This window comes from Octopus bimaculoides, chromosome 4, assembly GCF_046866305.1.
Source record: "Octopus bimaculoides isolate indiv1 chromosome 4, ASM4686630v1, whole genome shotgun sequence".
Lineage (NCBI taxonomy): Eukaryota > Metazoa > Mollusca > Cephalopoda > Octopoda > Octopodidae > Octopus > Octopus bimaculoides.
In genome coordinates, this window is record NC_142931.1 from 142,849,095 (window position 1) to 142,862,612 (window position 13,518).

Genomic DNA, 13,518 nt, shown 5'->3' on the forward strand with positions numbered 1-13,518 from the left:
AATTTTGGCCAAGGTGTTAGCCAAGCGGTTGGCGCTTGTCATCGAGAAACTGGTCGGCACGGAGCAGACGTGCGCCGTGCCGGGCCGGAGCATCCATGACAACCTCCATCTGATGCGCTACATCATAGAGAGGGTAGTTAAGGAACCTGGCATGGGTGGGGCCCTGATCAATTTGGATCAATCCAAAGCTTTCGATAGGGTAGACCATCGATACTTGGAGGCCGTCCTCGAAGCGGCCGGCTTCGGTTCCGTTTTCCGCGGCTGGATGGCTGCCTTGTACACAGGCATCCGTTCGGTTGTTCGCGTCAATGGACGTCTATCGGGACCCTTCGACATTGCACGTTCGGTTCGTCAGGGATGCCCCCTGTCGCCGCTCCTGTACGTATTGACTCTCGAGCCACTACTGCGGAAGCTGGCGACGCTGAGGGGCATCCCGCGAGAACTGGGGTGCGGGACGAGCGTGTCGGCATACGCGGACGACGTCACCGTCATAGCGTCTAGCCACGAGCACATCGAGCTTGTCGGCGAGACGCTGAAAGACTACGAAGCGGTGACGGGAGCGAAAATCAACCGGGATAAGTCGGTGGGTTTGCCGCTCGGCACCTGGAGAAGCAAGCCCATACCGTCCGGCAGCGCCTCAGTAGTGGGACGCTGGACGGACGGTCCGGTCAAGTTGCTCGGAGTCTGGTTCGGTCCGGACCTGCAAACGGAGAAGAACTGGGACGAGATAACGAGTAGGGTGGCCACTCTCTGCCGGCAATGGTCCGAGAGGAAGCTGTCCCTAAAAGGTCGGGCGGAGGTGGCGAACGCGTACATCGCGTCCGTCATCGAATACCGCCTGACCGTCGTGCCTTGTCCCGATCGCGCCATCACCGAAATGGAGCGCATCCTCTTCCGCTTTTTGTGGAAAGGAAGCGTTCCGATGGTGAGGCGATCCGTTTGTTGCCAACACCCGCTGAAAGGAGGGCTGGGCATGCCGTGGTTGATGATGCGCAGACATGCGCTGAGACTGCGACATCTCCGGCTCTACGTAGACGACGGTGAGCAGGTGTGGTCGCCGTTTGTGCGACGCGCTTTCCCGCAGCTCGTCTCCATGACCGAGCTGCAGTCGTGGATCAAAAAGAGGCCGAGGAATGGCGAATGGCACCGTGAGTGTCGCGTTGCTCTGCAACAACTTTGCCGTCCCGGGTCGACCTTGAGCGGCTGCATCACAACGAAGTCATTCTATAGGGGATTAGTGGAGGGCAGGTACGACGACGATCTCGGGGCGAACCTGGGCGTCGACGAGGAATACCTGACCCGCCTGTTCAGGACGACTTTCGGGCCGGGACCTATGGACAACTTCCAGAGATCCCTGGCCTGGCAGTGTTACCGAGAGGCGCTACCCGTTCGGGATAAGCTCTATAGACACGGCTCGCGAAATGTGGGGCCGACCTGCCCGAGATGCGGTCAGAGCGATGAAACCGTTCTGCACGCACTCGTGCGGTGTCCAACCATTTCGGAGCTGTGGGCTTATGTCGAACGACTGCTGTCGCGTGTGGGACGAGTCGGTTTATCAACCGAGTCTATCATCAATATCGTCACGCCTCCTTCCTTTAAACGGGAAGGAAGAGCTGTATTTATCGTACCTGTGGCTATGGCCAAAGAATGCATCTGGTGGACGCGTCTGAAAGGATTAGAGACAAATACTTTCCTCTCTGGTCAATCTCTCATCAACTTTTTCAAGTATCACTTGAAAAGGAAGGTGAGAGTAGAGAGGCAAGTGTTGTCTAGCAAATGTTTCGAAAAAAGATGGATACATGTAGCAAGAATGGCACGTATAAATGACGAAGCCACCTTGACCATGATTCTATAAAACGTTTTAAAATTTTGTAAACAGAGAAATTTTATTTAACAAACTGTGACGCTAAAGACCGAGGTTACCGTGGTCTTTTCGTAGGTTTTTCTTTCCACGGATAACCTCCCCATTTATTGGGAATTTTTTGTAAATACCCCAAACGTTTTGCGATGTTTTTTTTTTTTTGTTTTTTTTTCATTTCATCGTTGTCCCCATTTTTGTTTTTTTTTCTGCTTTGTTTTCGACCCCCTCGAAAAGAAAAACTCTACATTTGTATTTTGTCCCCTCTGTGTTGAGCCCTGTGTGGCTAATAAAGAAACCTATCTATCTATCTATCTACCTACCTACCTATCTATCTATCTATCTATCTATCTATCTATCTATCTCGGACGGACGGTAGACGTGTCGGCTCTGTAAGTTTTGCCTTTTTCATGTTTTAAAAAGTTTGTTTGTAAAATTTATTTTATATACAAAGTTGTATAACAACTTGTAGACTCTCTGGTGCAAGTTTTTTGCGACGGAAATCTGCCCTGTGTGGCACATTTCCAGGATATAAAAACCAATCTCGGCTTTCTAGCCATTTTTTTTTTGAGACGATGGCGTCTTGTAGCCATGAAAATTTTTGTGAAACGAACGCTGCAGTCTGCAGTGTTTCGTTCGAAAAAGAATTTCCTAGTCTTCCTTCCTCACAGTTAAAGGAGAGAATGGAGAAAAAGAAAGACTCTGCTGCTACAGCAGTCTTGCCTGCCAACGTAACCAGTGACAACAACAACAACAACAACAACAACAACAGCAGCAGCAGCAGCAGCAACAACAACAAGGACACAAATGTCCTTGCTAACAAAACCACTGTCCTCACCACTGATACCACCACTACCACCACCACAACGAACTTTGCCGAGGCTTTGAAGCCTAGGAAAAGAATTTTGAATATATCGAAAGAGAAATTACTTGCATGCAAAAGCATGCTAAGTAAAAAGGACGTTACAGTCCATCTTCAAACGCCCGCGGACTTTAAGATAAACATCGAAAAAAAAACTATCATCTACAGAACCATTAATTTAAAGACAAAGACAGTGGAAAAATTCACTCAAGAAAATGTTGAGAGATGCTTAAAGCCGATTTGGTCTTACAAGACTTACATAACGAGAGGTTTGAAATTCGGAACGATAGAAGTAAGACTAGACAGCGAGCAGCGAGCGAAGGACCTCTCCACTAAGTCATTACAGCATGAGAACCTGCTCATGATCCCTACGTACCTTGGTCGTAGGGTTACGAAAATAAAAATTTCGAATGTGCCTCCTGAAATTGAGGAAGAATGGCTAGTATCTGCCATATGTCTAGACATAGAGGAGGAGATAAACATACTAGAAGCATCTGCCGTTTGCAATCAAAACTGGATTGGCCAGGAATTTCAACTCCTGGTACAAATTGATCCAGCAAACTGGGAAAAAATTCCACATAGAATCCAATTAACTGAGGATTCAATTTTTCATGTTTTCGTCGAAGGCAGAAGGCCAGTTTGCTACGTTTGTAGTAGCAAAACTCACCTTCAAAAAACATGCCCAGTAGCCCAGAAGAAAAGGCAACAACAACGGCAACAATACAAAGAAAAACAACAACAACAACAACAACAACAACAGAAGCAACTACCAAATACCCCCAACAGAAAAACCTTACTACCAACACCACCAGCAACACAAAAAACAACAACAGAAATATCAGCAATAACCACAACAGAAAAGACAACAGAAACTGCAAAAACAGAAGAAAAAAAAGAAAATTCCAAGACTGCCTCTCCCTCCCCCATATCACATACACCACACATAAATAACAAGCAGCCAACATCAATAAAAACAGCAACACAAACATTCACAGAAACACACACAGACGCACAAAATTTGCCGTTACCTCTTTCTGATTCCTCAGATCTCCCATCATCCAATGAAGAGAGTGGGGAGGAGTGGAAAATAGCTACGAAAGGAAAGAGGAAGCGCAGTAAGAAGAAAACAAAACAAAATGCAAACACAAACAAAGCAAGGAGATTCACATCTCTCGAAAATACTACTAACACCAATAGTAATATAAAAAAAACAATGCTAACAGCAATAGACAGTACAAACACAGAGTTGATGAATTACATCAACTCTAAAACAAACATCACAAATAACGATATCAAAACCAACTACCACCCACGTACAACACCGCCAAAACACATTAAAATTATTCATGTAACACCAGCATTACACAACACAATAAAATCCCTCTACCCCAACTCGGTAGGGGGATTCCAGAAATATTTGTGCAAGAAATTGTACAATAGCCTCCTTGGTGAAAAATCCAAGGAGGAAACAAAACTTTCTAACGGTAAGTAACTTTCTGTTCTTTTGTTTTGTGCTTTAAAGCACACGTATAAATAGAATCATGGTGAAGATTGGTTGTGTGAATGTGCGTGGCTTAGGGTCCCCTTGGAAACAAGGGTACCTCTTAAATGACATCAAGTCACACAATTTGGATATCATAGCCATTAGTGAGACCAGACTCCATGAACTGCGGGCCCTAAAGTCCATGTTTGGCGGACAGTTTAACATTTATTTTTCTCCCTGTCTGCCGAGGATGGGCGGTAGTGGCACGGCGGTTCTTTTTCGCAAGAGTCTGGATCTCCAAGTAAAGACGATATTTACGGACCCGGAGGGTAGAATGGTTGTCCTAGATGTGGACGGCAGCGATGGAGGCGCTTTTCAGTTGCTGGCAGTTTATGTGCCTCCTTTAACAGGTCGGTCAGACTTCTTTCGACGTCTAGAAGTATTCCTGGGAACGTCTCGTCCCTTACTTTTAGTGGGGGATTGGAATGCTACCTTGGACACGCATCTAGACTACGTGGGGAGTGACAAAACTAGAAGAGGATGCAAAGGCCTCATAGACCTGCTCAGACGCTTCCAGTTGTCTGACAGGTACCGACTCGACCACCCAAATGTGCCAACGTGGACTTGGAGCAACCGCATTGGGTCGTCGAGATCGTATCTAGATAGGATAGTGTGTAGGACAAGAGATAGAGATAGTTTAGGATGTCCACAGTTCCACATAGTCAGCTACACGGATCACAAACTTGTGACGTGTACGCTAGACTTAGATAAGGCACATAGGCAGGGTCCCGGTTACTGGAAACTAAACGCGTCTTTCCCGTCGAGACAGGTTTTCAGAGACCGGATTAGCACGTTAGTAAAGAGGGCTTTGACGGGAGCCATCGTCAACAACAAATGGTGGTTTGCCCTCAAGAGAGCAGTGAGGGCGGAAGCAATAAGGTATAGCAGGGCACTAGCTGTAGAGAGGAACAGAGAGGAGGGGGAGCTAGTGATAAAGTTAGAAGAGGCATTGCGAAGTGGCATCGCATCCGACGTTTTAGCGGCGAGGTTGGCCCTCGACCAACACTTCAATGCTAAACACGAAGGGTGTGCTGTCAGGGCAAGGATGCGTGCTCTGAGGAATGAAGGTGTTGGAGCCGCACGAGAGGCCCGGGTGGCGGAGGCGCAGCGGGGTAACAGAGCCACCATCCGGTCTCTGGTAGACGAACAGGGGCGCGAATTGCTCGAGCCGAGCAAGATGTGCGAGGCGTTTCAGCGGCATTTTGCCCGACTGTTCGGGAGGAGTGGCGAGCGAGAAGGCAGGGTGGACTTTAGTGCCTACCTGCACAGCTTGCCACGACTCTCGGCAAGAGAGGCGGAGTGCTGCGAAGGGGTCATCACGGCGGAGGAGGTGAGGGACGCGATGGCGGGTTGCTCGACGGACAAATCTCCGGGTTTGGATGGTCTGCCCTACGAGCTTTACAACTGTATGCCAGACTTGTTTGGAGAAGTCTTGGCGGTCGTGTACTGCAACTGGCAGCAGAACGGGAGCATTCCCGGTTTTGTGAGCCGAGGAGCGGTAACGCTGCTGAAGAAAGATCCAAACAAGGGGGACGCCATAGATAACTTTAGGCCCATCACTCTGCTCAATGCAGACATGAAAATTTTGGCCAAGGTGTTAGCCAAGCGGTTGGCGCTTGTCATCGAGAAACTGGTCGGCACGGAGCAGACGTGCGCCGTGCCGGGCCGGAGCATCCATGACAACCTCCATCTGATGCGCTACATCATAGAGAGGGAAGTTAAGGAACCTGGCATGGGTGGGGCCCTGATCAATTTGGATCAATCCAAAGCTTTCGATAGGGTAGACTATCGATACTTGGAGGCCGTCCTCGAAGCGGCCGGCTTCGGTCCCGTTTTCCGCGGCTGGATGGCTGCCTTGTACACAGGCATCCGTTCGGTTGTTCGTGTCAATGGACGTCTATCGGGACCCTTCGACATTGCACGTTCGGTTCGTCAGGGATGCCCCCTGTCGCCGCTCCTGTACGTATTGACTCTCGAGCCACTACTGCGGAAGCTGGCGACGCTGAGGGGCATCCCGCGAGAACTGGGGTGCGGGACGAGCGTGTCGGCATACACGGACGACGTCACCGTCATAGCGTCTAGCCACGAGCACATTGAGCTTGTCGGCGAGACGCTGAAAGACTACGAAGCGGTGACGGGAGCGAAAATCAACCCGGATAAGTCGGTGGGTTTGCTGCTCGGCACCTGGAGAAGCAAGCCCATACCGTCCGGCAGCGCCTCAGTAGTGGGACGCTGGACGGACGGTCCGGTCAAGTTGCTCGGAGTCTGGTTCGGTCCGGACCTGCAAACGGAGAAGAACTGGGACGAGATAATGAGTAGGGTGGCCACTCTCTGCCGGCAATGGTCCGAGAGGAAGCTGTCCCTAAAAGGTCGGGCGGAGGTGGCGAACGCGTACATCGCGTCCGTCATCGAATACCGCCTGACCGTCGTGCCTTGTCCCGATCGCGCCATCACCGAAATGGAGCGCATCCTCTTCCGCTTTTTGTGGAAAGGAAGCGTTCCGATGGTGAGGCGATCCGTTTGTTGCCAACACCCGCTGAAAGGAGGGCTGGGCATGCCGTGGTTGATGATGCGCAGACATGCGCTGAGACTGCGACATCTCCGGCTCTACGTAGACGACGGTGAGCAGGTGTGGTCGCCGTTTGTGCGACGCGCTTTCCCGCAGCTCGTCTCCATGACCGAGCTGCAGTCGTGGATCAAAAAGAGGCCGAGGAATGGCGAATGGCACCGTGAGTGTCGCGTTGCTCTGCAACAACTTTGCCGTCCCGGGTCGACCTTGAGCGGCTGCATCACAACGAAGTCATTCTATAGGGGATTAGTGGAGGGCAGGTACGACGACGATCTCGGGGCGAACCTGGGCGTCGACGAGGAATACCTGACCCGCCTGTTCAGGACGACTTTCGGGCCGGGACCTATGGACAACTTCCAGAGATCCCTGGCCTGGCAGTGTTACCGAGAGGCGCTACCCGTTCGGGATAAGCTCTATAGACACGGCTCGCGAAATGCGGGGCCGACCTGCCCGAGATGCGGTCAGAGCGATGAAACCGTTCTGCACGCACTCGTGCAGTGTCCAACCATTTCGGAGCTGTGGGCTTATGTCGAACGACTGCTGTCGCGTGTGGGACGAGTCGGTTTATCAACCGAGTCTATCGTCAATATCGTCACGCCTCCTTCCTTTAAACGGGAAGGAAGAGCTGTATTTATCGTACTTGTGGCTATGGCCAAAGAATGCATCTGGTGGACGCGTCTGAAAGGATTAGAGACAAATACTTTCCTCTCTGGTCAATCTCTCATCAACTTTTTCAAGTATCACTTGAAAAGGAAGGTGAGAGTAGAGAGGCAAGTGTTGTCTAGCAAATGTTTCGCAAAAAGATGGATACATGTAGCAAGAATGGCACGTATAAATGACGAAGCCACCTTGACCATGATTCTATAAAACGTTTTAAAATTTTGTAAACAGAGAGTTACTCACGTTTCTTGCTTAAATAAAAGAAATTTTATTTAACAAAGTGTGACGCTAAAGACCGAGGTTACCGTGGTCTTTTCGTAGGTTTTTCTTTCCACGGATAAACTCCCCATTTATTGGGAATTTTTTGTATTATTTCGTATTTTTTGTAAATACCCCAAACGTTTTGCGATGTGTTTTTTTCATCGTTGTCCCCACTTTTGTTTTTTTTCTGCTTTGTTTTCGACCCCCTCGAAAAGAAAAACTCTACATTTGTATTTTGTCCCCTCTGTGTTGAGCCCTGTGTGGCTAATAAAGAAACCTATCTATCTATCTATCTATTTCGTCTGCTGCTACGTTCTGAGTTTAAACTCCACCGAGGTCGACTTTGCCTTTCATCCTTTCAGGGTCGATTAAATAAGTACCAGTTACGTACTAGGGTCGACGTAATCGACTTAAACCATTTGTCTGTCCTTATTTGTCCCCTCTATGTTTTGCCCCTGTGGGCAATAAAGAAAAATATATCGATCTATTCATTTTTCTCTCACTCTCACTGGATAAATAAATAAATAAATATATATATATATGTATATATATATGTATATATATATATATATATATATATATATATATATATATATATATATATATATATATATATATATATATATATATATATATATATACATATATATACGCACACATTTATAGGAACATCTAGAAATGAGAATACAAATATTCGTGTTTATCAGATGCTTTGAAATAAATATCTGAACAGCATTCACAAATTTAATATTAATATTTTCTGGAAGGTACTGATATCAATCCTTGCAGTTGTTCCTCCAGAAATGGTTGTATAACATTCCAATCACGCCAAATCAGGAAATAGTCACATTTCTTAACTTGCGTATTGTCTTTCCTTTAAGAACTAAATCTCCTTAATTCCTTTGTAGCTTTTCTTTCTTTTTTTTTTTCAGCACGTTTCTGTATATCATAGCCGTTCGGTTATTACCATGTTAATTATTAATACGTAATTGTCATTTTTGCACGGTGAATGCCAGGTTTATGAGATGAACGCATGTCTGTATGCTGACGTTTCATAGGGTCTCTACATTGTCATTTTCTAAGACAGGTGGAATTTTAAATGAATTCTACACAAATATCTCTTTCAAATTGGGTGGCTCGGCCTATAAAGAGCAGCATAGGAATGCTGTTGTGTCTCCACGTATATTTGCTGAGAGCTAGACATCTTCATACAATATGATATATTGTTTCAAAAACATGGATCACTAAGGCGACATTTATCAACTCTATTGTAGCAATTGTAAATATTTCCCTCAATGAATCAAGAGGCCATGTCCTGCTTCTGTTCGGTGAATTGGTACTCCAATTGTTCGTTCAAGATGGGGCGTCAATTTATTTTTAAATTGATCAATATGTTAACCAGAGCAACAACAACAACAACAACAACACACTCGTATGTGTATATATAAATACATACATGCATGTATGCATTTATATATATACACATACGAGTGTGTGTGTGTGTGTGTGTGTGTGTGTGTGTGTGTGTGTGTGTGTGTGTGCGTGTGTGTATTGTTGTATGTATATATGTATATATATATATATATATATATATATATATATATATATGTATGTGGAGGTGCAATGGCTCAGTGGTTGGGGCAGCGGACTCGCAGTCATACGATCGCGGTTTCGATTCCCAGACTGGGCGTTGTGAGTGTTTATTGAGCGAAAACACTTAAAGCTCCACGAGGCTCCGGCAGGGAATGGTGGCGAACCCTGCTGTACTCTTCCACCACAACTTTCTCTCATTCTTACTTCCTGTTTCTGTTGTGCCTGTAATTCAAAGGGTCAGTCTTGTCACACTGTGTCACGCTGAATATCCCCGAGAACTACGTTAAGGGTACACGTGTCTGTGGAGTGCTCAGCCACTTGCACGTTAATTTCACGAGCAGGCTGTTCGGTTGATCGGATCAACTGGAACCCTCGACGTCGTAAGCGACGGAGTGTCAACAACAACATATATATATATATATATATATATATATATATATATATATATATATATATATATATATATATATATAACAGCAAAGTCAGTCGCCACATCAAAGTGGCTGTTGAATGTTACTACAAGTTTAACCCCAGGCAGATTCTCCGCCAGTTGGTTATCGGTGCGACACTCTGCACGCTTTATATGCAAAATATTGTTAGCTGGGGAGCGAACGCCTACCACCCTCTTGCAGGTAACTAGATCACGAGACTAACTCAGTTTCGAGCTTTTTGGCTCATCCTCAGTCGCGAGCACCTGCATGCCAGAGCGATAGCCAGAGCGATAGCCAGAGCGATAGCCAGAGCGATAGCCAGAGTCCGCTACCGCTAACAGTATACTGGAAACAAAGTGACCATTGGTCACTGGTTTGCAACAAGCAAAATAGGTAGTTGTAAAATGTCAAGAAGACATCAGAGTAGTAACTATACTGAACAGTAAAGACGGTCCCCACATCAAAGAGGCTGTTGAATGGTTACCACAAGTTTAGCCCCAGGCAGATTCTCCGCCAGCCGGTCATCGGTGGATATAGTAGATGGAAACTGAAAGACACCCGTCGTATATATATATATATATATATATATATATATATGTGTGTGTGTGTGTGTGTGTGTGTGTGTGTGTGTGTGTGTGTGCGTGTGCGTGCGTGCGTGTGTGTGTGTGTGTGTGTGTGTGTCTGTGTGTCTGTGTGTGTGTGTGTGTGTGTGTGTATTTATGTGTTTGTCCCACCATCAACCGCTTCACAACCGGTGTTGGTGTGATTTGCGGTTCGGCAAAAGAGACGGATAGAATAAATATGAATTACAACAGGCATATAGTCCATTTTTTGTATTATAGTGCATTGTTGTACCATTCAAAACTTTTTATTCTTTACAAACAATACGCAATGTTTTAAGCGGACTACAATACTCTCCTATATATATATATATATATATATATATATATATATATATATATATATATATATATATATATATATATATATAGTTGAAATTTACAGAAAAACAAAAACGAAGACAGGTGTATAAACAAGCAGGTGTATTAATTTGAACCTCGGGAAAATGAGAAAGTCGTTTACGTTTCGAGCCTACGCTCTTCAACAGAAAGGAACACGATGAAATAAACAGACAGAGAATCAAAAAAGGTTGTGGATTTAGCTATATATATATATATATTCATGTGTGCTTATTTTTACACACATATATTTCATAGTTGTGAATTTATGTGTTGAAACGTATTATGTTGTATCTCTGAAGGGTGGATGATTATACCAGTAATATGTAATCGAAGGTTCGATAGATCAGTTAGATAGATTTGAGATAATCCTTTCATCGCTATTCGCGAGATCATCAATATCGTCCTTTCTACCCCTGGTTAACTCCAGGTTTGTCTCTCGTCCCCTTGTTTACAACTTTATACTCATATTCTTTTCTACTCTAGGCCCAAGGCTTGAAATTTTTGGAGAGGGGCGGGGGCAGTCGATTAGATCGACCCCAGTACGTAACTGGTACTTAATTTATCAACTCCCAAAGCATGAAAGGCAAAGTCGATCTCGGCGGAATTTGAACTCAGAACGAAAAGACAGACGAAATACTTCAATATTCATATTGATATGGATGTGGTGAAGGCGTGTGGTCTAGTGGTAAGAGTATTCAGCTCAAGATCGTATGGTTCTGAGTTCGATTCCTGGCGGCGCGCTCTGTCCTTGAGCAAAACATTTTACTTCACGTAGTTACGGTCCACTCAGCTGGCAAAAAGTCAGTTGTACTTGTAACTCAATAGGCCAGACTTGTCCCATTCTGTGTTACACTGAATCTCTCCGAGAACTATGTTAAAATTACGCATGTCTGTGGAGTGCTCAGCCACTTTCATGAGCAGGTTATTCCGTTGATTGGATCAACTGGAACCCTTCGTCGTCAGAACCGATGGAGTGCCAGTTTATGGATGTGAGTGAGAACGCATGTGAGAGATGGAATCAGAGAGAGAAAGAGAAGGTACATGCGCGTGTGTGTGTATGTATATTTATGCATGAGAGTGTGCGTTCATGCATTTTAGAGCGCTAGTGTGTATGTGTGTGGGCGCGCGCGTTTCTGTGACGGTGGATTCTATACGTGTGTGAGAGAGAACAATATTGTTTTAATTTTCCAGCTTGGTATTTCGTATATTTGAGTTTTCTTATCACCGAATTGATGGAATTGGTATACTGCCTGGAATTGGTACATTTTTTTATGAAGCGAAGCTGTCAGATAGTTATTCGGATCTTCAGACAGCAGAATACGGCACCTTTCTCTCTTGCTAGAACTTAGAATATTCCGTTTTTGTATTTGGTTCGCAAGATTTTTTATGTGAACTCGTGTCATGAAACGTATTCTGTTGTATGGTGGGCCATTTTGCCAATAATGAACACGCACACTGGTTCGAAATCATTTCATTGTTTTTCAATTGGTTAACTATTATATAATATTTTATCACCGACCCCAGTGCGTAACTGGTAGTCAATTTATCGACCACGAAAGGATGAAAGGCAAAGTCGACCTCGGCGGAATTTGAACTCGGAACGTAGCGGCAGGCGAAATACCTCTAAGCATTTCGCCCGGCGTTCTAACGTTTCTGCCAGCTCGCCGCCTGATGAATTAATATATTGATAGATGAATATAGTCAACGATTTCGACGTGTCATTCAAAATCTAAAGAGCAGTGGCGTATGTTTTGATCCGTTCCTCCTCCAGTTTTTACGATCAACTAAATTGCTACCTATTTGTAATGTCTTAATGGAAGCGATTGGGCATTCTTCAACAACTGAATCCTGGACGTAATCACCTGATAAAGCTGACCCATGAACAAGTTACGATTATCAATGAGTTTTATTAATTCGATTGCAATCATGAAAGCTTGAAAAGATCAATACTTAAGTGCTACATTGAGGATACGTCTACAACTCTCTCTCTCTCTCTCTCTCTCTCTCTCTCTCTCTCTCTCTCTCTCTCTCTCTTTCTCTCTCTCTCTCCCGTGTACCATTCTCTCACAACAAGAATCACAACACAAAACCAAAACTGGAGAGGCAAACATTAGTGGACAACACATCCATATTTGACAGACTTTCCCTTAAAATAGACGTGTTATGATGTAATACTCAACACACAGCACAGAATTAAAATAAACAAATATAAACATCAATCTGGTGGTATATAAAGCTTAGGGTCAATTCCGGAAGCAAGGGCTACACCAATCCCATTGGTCTTTGTTTACTGCAAAGGGATGACAACACACGCCAACATCACTTCATCCAGAAGTTGAGACGGCAAAGGGTAAGGTATGTCGATGATGGATTTTAGCGATATTACTTTTTTCATGACTGTTTAAAACAGTCTGCAAAAAGTAATATCTCTAAATCTATGGAGTTCAAGTGAAGGCGCGTGACTTAGAGACTAGGGTATTCGGGGCACGATCGTAAAGTCGTGAGTTCAAATCCTGGCAGCGCGCTCTGTCCTTGAGCAAGACTCTTTATTTCACGTTGCTCGAGTCCACTCAGTTGGCAAAAATGAGTTGTTCCTATATTTCAAAGGGACAGACTTGTTACATTCTGTGTCACGCTGAATCTCCCTGAGAGCTACATTAAGTGTCAGTGGAGCACTCAGCCACTTTCACGTCAACTTCACGAGCAGGCTGTTCCGTTGATTGGATTCAACTGGATTCCTCGTCGTCGTAAATGACAGAGTGCCATTTCTTAGCTGGAA

General features: G+C 45.2%; 1 protein-coding gene across 3 annotated transcripts in view; it reads right to left on the minus strand.

The window, feature by feature from the left end:
* Positions 1 to 13,518, minus strand: part of LOC106882280 (organic cation transporter protein) — a 132,469-nt gene that overhangs the window by 118,089 nt on the left and 862 nt on the right. The window lies entirely within an intron of this gene.